Here is a 7,087-nt window from a genome sequence, read left to right as displayed (position 1 = left end):
AGGTCGATGGATACAAATCTTTTCTCCTTTTTACCAGCAAGGGGCGGCAAAAGTACTGTTCTTGATCCGTGGATTGCTAGGACAGGTACTGGTTATCTGTAAGAAGGCCCAAATTCTTTCTTGTCCGCAATCTTTTCTTTGACTAGATCACCAAGCTTTGAGATCCAGACAGGCCTTGCTGGGACGGCCAGATTTTTCTCAGTGGTAGTTGGCTTCAGGACCACGTTGCTTTGTTGCGTTCTAAATTCATTTAAGTCCTGTAAAACAGCTAAATGATCTTTGATATGAAATTGTTTGTTTTACACCACTGTGCCTTACATATCTAAGTCCGAAACCAACATTCTAGTCCCAAACAGGACCTCATATGGAGTGATACCCCCTAGAGAACTTCTTGGCAAGTTGTTTATTGCGTGCTGGACCCCATATAAATGTTTGACCCACCCATCACCCAAATCTAATACCCTAGCTGTTATAGACTGCTTTATGGCCTGTTTTTTTCTTTCCACAACAGAATGTCCTTCAGGATGGAATGGAGAAGAATACCACAATGCTACGCCCAGACTGGCCATGGCTTCTTTGTAAGTCCTAGAGCTAAACGCAGGACCCTGGTCAGAATGTAGTGTGCCTTTTGCGTATGTGCCGATAAAGACTCGCAAATATTTTATAACAGTTCGAGCATCAGCCGAGCTCTGAGGCCACATCCATAGAAACCTAGACTTAGTTTTTCTGGGATTGCATTTGTCTAAGAGGACGCCTGCACGTAGATAGTCTAATGCTATCTAATAATGGTGTCTGAACTGGGCTGGCTATGTTGTAGTCAGGTATCTGGTGGCGTTCTGTACTGCGATCTCTATGCAGTTATTAATGAAGATGTGAATGAAAGTATTCCTCCCTGGCCACCAGTACATCTCTTTTAGTTCTAAAATAGTCTTTGAGATCCCCTGATGTATCAGACCCTCTCGCAGATGCGCTTCGTAAATCAAAGCTGCTCTGCGTTCCCTGTTTGGAATTACTCCATCCCCCACTCCAGGGATTCGAGCAAACGGAATGCCATTCGCATCAATTATATATGAGTGTTTGAGTGGAAACTTTTTAGGTAATGCCGCACCTCTGCCTTTGCTTGAAGCATTGACAGCCAGCATTATCTCCCTCTCTATTTTCGTTTTTGAACGAGTGATTGCAGCTACGGAAGCCGTTTGCACAATGAATTCCCTTCAACGTGAACGCCATCACGTTGGTGACTCAGCGTGTGTATCACGTGAAGGTTTTGTAGTCCGTTTCACAACTGAACTACTTGTTCCCAAAGCAATTTGTGCTTGATTGTGCCACCTTTTGCATCTTTGAAACCATTTTGAATCCAATTCTGTAAATATTCATTGTAAGATTGAACACAGTAAAAAGAATCGCACACTATTAGTGTGGGGAATTCGCGATCTGTATTTTCAAGTGCCATCTTAAATAAAGAGGGTGTAGGCACACTAAAGGTAGAAAACCCATTGGGTACTACCTGACCTCCCCTAAAATGCCCCTACATTCAGTATTTAAGTGGTTTCCTGAGAGCCTGATTCAGATTTGTCGGACACAAGAAGATGATGGAAGAAGACCGCTGCAGTTCCAGAACTGAGACCCAATGCAGAAGAAACTGGCACAACCCCCGCTGCTTCTAAGGACTCGACCATTGCAACCTGCTGTCTCTCCTGAAACCTTCCGTGCCTCCAACAAAAACCTGGAGCCCTTCAGCCTTCTGCAAATTGCCAAGAATCTCCCTTTGGGCTAGAGGCTCTATTCGCTGGCGCCTGCCAGTACAGAAACTGACGTGGTTGAGAACAGGCAGCCCCGCGCTGACCTGACACTCCACTGAAAGAAACGTTGCAGCCTCCCAGGCCTGTTGGTTCACCAGTCAGGTAGAAATGACCCCGGTATGCCTATATCAACTTGAGAGATCCTCTCAGAACAACGATCGATGCTGAAAACAGCCCCATTCCTGAGAGCCTGTACCTTCCTGCCAGTGGCATCGATGGCGTGAAGCAGCAACGTTGACACAGCCGCCTCCTTCGTGACAGTCTGCCCTAAATCACACCTGTGGACTGACTGCTGCAGGGGATGTTTGAAATAAGCACCCACGACCTTCAGTACTCCTGCTCCAGGTGAAACTCGACTACCTGCTGTACCCGAGACCTTCATCCCACCGGTAAAGACGACCTCTTACCTTCCACAGGACCGTGGTCATCCAGAACTCCTTGGCAGAGTCCTTCTACCAGCGACTGCGAGGGTAACTGAGTCAGCGGTCCTCCACAATTTGAATCCACACCAACATCCAGGGACCGCGACCACCGGGTTGGTGGTGTTCCGAATCCTTTCACTTCCTGCGACCTGCTGCCTGCGACTGCGACAGTAATGGTGTTAGCGGTCTACTGAACTCCATTGCAGCTTTACACTTCCATTGCTTTCCTCGCCAACCGCGATGGTAACTATTTGACTGTATCAACCGCCAAGTGCCTAGATACCAAAAGTACTGCATACTTTGAACTGCACTGCATTTATTTCAGTAACCGCAAGTATACAAAATATTCATTCAAGTATTGAAACTGTACAAAGCATATTTCGGATTTGAAGTCTTGCTTCTCAAAACATATATGAAGAATCTTGTTATTTTTATACAAAATTGGTCTCGGATTTATTCGAGTGTGCGTATCATTTATTGTGTCTGTAAGTACAACAAATGCTTAACACTGTCTTCTGATAGAACTAACTGCTCACCCACACTACCACAAAAGAGAGTATTATCTACTTGTTGCCTCTATTTTCCTCTGTGGATATCTCGCACTCTCCACATAGTGTACTTCATTGTAGTAGCCTGTACAGAGAGGCGGTATCTTACAGACACCAACTCACTGCGGGATCTTCTCTTACATGAGCAATAGCCCACAGCTGACCCACTTTCCCACCAATGCATAAAAAGGATACATAGTCATATATAGCATATATATATATAACATCATTCTTCAACATTATCATTCAGGCCTTGTTTTGTTTAAATGCTTAACCTTCTCCTGTCCTGACCCCACTCCTCCTGAATTGAGGATTTCATAGGTTTATTATTATTTGTTTTAATAAATTAATTAAAGAATAGCTCCCCATTGCTCAATAGTTACTTCTTCTAGGTTTACTATTAGGTCTTTGTGTCATGGTGGTAGTCTGGTCTCAGTCTTTGATAAGATATGATATAAATAACCTACTAACTCTGTGTTTTCTTTAAATTTAGTTGCCTGTGATGGTCCTTCTGTTTAATCCTACAAATGGAGTTCACCTAAGTATGAGTGGGAACTCGCTTGTGATGTCTTCCCTCTTAGCGCACTGGCCTGCTACCACTACCACCACCATTAACAAGGCACCTTGGGGAAACCCTACAATAGGGATTTGGAAGATTGGGAGAGGTAGTATCCATTGCTTTATCTATTCAGGCAATAGATCTAAGAACTAAAGTGAATTAGTTTAGTTAGTCACTTCTACTGAAGATCCAGATTTGTTTTATGTATGTTTTAGGCAATATAGCCCCTCCCCCCAGTGGTCAATATAGTTATAGAGGGTAATAGGACAAACGTAAAACTAACTGGTATTTACTTTGATAAGTGGCTGGGTGCTTCAAAAGTGGCAAAAGTTAACATCTTCAAGAAATAAGACAGACCTAGTCTTTGTTGTTCCCACTCTGGTAGCAGGGTATTGTTTGGGTGTAAGTAAAGTAAGCAAGCTAGCAAATAAATAATTTTTTGGCAAGGTACTTCAGGATCAGCTAGGGAAAGTCAAGGAGGAAAAGTCTACGTACAGTTACGTGAATGTTCCAGGGGCAGCTTTTTGTCAAAAAAAAAAAAAAACAGGCTGCGTTAAAAGTGCAAAGACAAAAGACATATAAAGAAACAATTTCTTTTTTTTACAAATAAAAAAAAACCCACCCTCTCCACCCACAACAGGCCCATCCGTAGCCGTAAACAAATAAATAAATCACCACAACCAATAGCCAAAGTAAGTCCAACAAAGTCCTCCTCACCCCAACTGCCCTTCCCAATACCCCCTCTCTCCACCCACAACAAAAGTCCGTCCCAACAAAGAATATATTTGTTAAAAAAAGGGCTTAGAGGGCATCTATCCGGGTGTGAAGGCATGCCACCTCTTACGGAAGCAGTGCCAGCTCCATAAGGAAGCTGGGGAGGAGGCGGTCTGTGAATGATGATGAGGAGGGAGCACTGGTGGATCCCGGCTGCCAGCAGTGCTGGCGATGGTGTGGCTGGGCTGTGGACGCTGACACCGGAGGGACTTGGGGCAGTGACACCTGCCTCCATCTCTCCTCCAGCCAGTGATATTCAGCCTGGATGGCCTCCATCAGTGATACCACAGCCCGGCGGCTATCTTCTGCCATGATGGTGGACCAGCATGAGTAGCTATATCAAGAAAGAAAAAAATAAAGACACATTGTAAATAATGCTCAGTGCAAACAACTGTTTATATAATGGCACAGTAGTAGAACACTGCTAGTCCCCAAGGCCATTGGAACTTTTGAGGTGAATAGTCACAGAACCACGTTTTCCCCACACACGTATCATATAAAGCACTGACTGCAAGGAATTAAGCCAGAATACCACCAGAATAAAGTTATTTTTATTTAATAGTAAAAACTAAACAGACACTTTGCGTGTACAAAGAAAACTTACCTCTCATAAATGAGTAAGGCATGTATGCAGCACAATTATTAGCATTCTTGTTGTGCAACCTTATTGGAGGCATGCTAGCGTCGGGTTTGCTATTCTGTGCTGTCTGCACCTGGGGCAGGTGTAATGGACATTTATTATCTTACTTTAATTCCAGTGACCCTGTATTTCTCCGACTAACTTTCAATTCTAACCTGACTCCAAGAGACACATAAATAATAGAAATACTATGTCACAAACGTCATGTAAAACACGAATATCCTGTCTGCCGTAAGAAGACAGTGTAAAAAGCTCTGCACTGCAGCACAGGGAAGGAAACTGAACATATATTATAGTTGGCTCCTCCATCACAGTGTATCCCTGTCTCCAAACTCTAAATCAGGCACTTAGGCCCTCTTTGTTCCCTGGCCTCTCCCTCCACCACAAATGATTTTAAATAAATACATTAACTTGTTAGTAAGTAAAGTTACTCTCCTGCAGGGTAAGTTAGATGGATTAAGCTAGGTAGAGGTTTTGCTATATGTAGGAGAGTAGGATCTGCACTTATGTTGCCCCCACTTTTTTCCTGATGTTAACACTGGTTTCTGGCTATAGTCTGGCTGGGTCCCTGCTAATCAGGGCCCCAGTCTCTCTGATCTCTCTAAACAACTTGGTGCGCATATTAGATGCACTAATGATTGGATACTGTGGTACCTTATGAGCCCCTAGTATATGGTACCTTAGGTACCAAGGGCATAGGTACTTCACAGGCCTACCAGGGGCTGAAGCATGTATTATGCCACCCCTGGGAAGCAGACAAAATCTGACACTACAGGCCTGCTACTGCAGCCTGGGTGAGGTAGTGTTAGCACTCCTCACTGAGGTATAGGTTCCCTATATCTCACCATACACACACATATAAACCTATCAGTCACCCCTAAGGCAGGCCCTATCAGTCCTGAGGGCAGGGTGCTTGGTGTACAATGTGAGGGGGTGCCTCTGCCTGAGCAGGGTCCCTCTGCAGCTGGCAGAGTCTATTCTCTGTGGCTGTTTGTGGATGCGGTTAAACCATATACTCTTAAGTGCATTGTAACCTAGCGGTAAATGCTAACTTTAGAATGACTGCATCAAAACATGTCGTGTTTGGTGTCAAACAACTTGGAATCATACCCCGACACCAGTAATTAGTGTGGGAGTATGATCCCACCCTTCTAGAGGGAAAGAAATGTACCTACTGTGGAAACACGGTAGAAATCTGAAAGAGCCCTGGCATCACAAAATGGATGCCACCAGCAAAGACACTGGGCTGCCCTCCTGTTGCTGACTGAAACTCGCAGTGGAGGAGGCCCAACAATAGGCATCCTGTCACAGGGAGGTGTAACCACCTTCCAGACAGGATTTAGTGTATTGGGGCTGGGTGGGTGCACTCCTAGAGTGCTTTGAAGTCCTGCACTGGGGGAGCAGTAGGCTCCTCTGTGCATATGCCAGCTCAAACCGGTTCAGGGGCTACCTGTCCCTGTTCTGGCATGAAACTGGACAAAGGGAAGTGGGTGTAACCACCCACTACCCTGACCCTCCCATAGGAGTGGTCATAGAGCTAGTCCCTCCCTTTCCTTTAGTATAAGATAGGGAAACCTTGCCATTGCAAATCAGATATCCCTGGACGACGCTCTACAAGAAGAATCCTGGCCCTTTGATGTTCCACTGCCTTTGGAAGACTGAAGAATCTACCTTGGAGTCAAGGAGTGACTCCTCTGCTTGGCAGGCACCAAAAACTTGAATCAACGGTTGCAAACTTTCCCGCTGGAGTCCAAAGTCCCTGCTGCCCCGAAAGTGGATTTCCTGACGGCCATTGTGAGTCCCCAGCAAAGCTGAGGCGAGTGGACCCCACGAGTGACGAGGAACAGCAATACGCAGGTACCGTGCACTATTGTTGAGTGCAACCCCTTCACGATGTTCTAAGAACTTGTGTGTTGGACCACGTGTGGTTCAAGCCTCCAGCACAATTTCCCTTGAAAATCAGAGGCCTACCTCATTCCTGAGTGATCGTGGGCTCCTGTGAAGCGAATCCTCACGAGGCGTCTTCGCGATCCCTTGCTGGCTGGCTTGTGGGTCCCCTGAAGACTTTGTCATCAAACCAAAGGACTCCCCTGGTTGCTCCAGGACTGCCCTGACTTACCCTTGCTGGGTGAGTCCCTCAGACCTTGCTGGTCTGCACCGCTGACTTTCTTCACTTTCCACAAGACTTGCTGTTCCTAAGGCTTGTTGGCTCCAATCTGGTTGCCGACACCTCAGTAAGCTGCAGACTTTGTGGGACACTCTGAATCCAGCTCCTGGTTGTCGTCGATGCCTCCTGGACCTCGTGGTTGAAGAGTCAAAACACCCTTGATCACCTAAAATCA

The 7,087-nt window shown here is 45.6% G+C and overlaps 1 long non-coding RNA gene across 2 annotated transcripts in view; it reads right to left on the bottom strand.

Annotated features, from left to right (window-relative positions):
* Positions 1–4,077: 4,077 nt before the first annotated feature.
* Positions 4,078–7,087, bottom strand: part of LOC146830111 (uncharacterized) — a 119,046-nt gene continuing 116,036 nt past the window's right edge. For both annotated transcript variants that reach the window (XR_014961128.1, XR_014961127.1), the window contains one exon: positions 4,078–4,439. This is a non-coding gene — a long non-coding RNA (uncharacterized LOC146830111). The remainder of the gene's footprint in view (positions 4,440–7,087) is intronic.

The sequence above is a fragment of the Triturus cristatus genome, chromosome 5_1 (genome assembly GCF_964204655.1).
Source record: "Triturus cristatus chromosome 5_1, aTriCri1.1, whole genome shotgun sequence".
NCBI classification, from domain to species: Eukaryota; Metazoa; Chordata; class Amphibia; order Caudata; family Salamandridae; genus Triturus; species Triturus cristatus.
The sequence above is the reverse complement of the archived record's forward strand: the minus strand, read 5'-3'. Positions and strand labels throughout refer to the sequence as shown.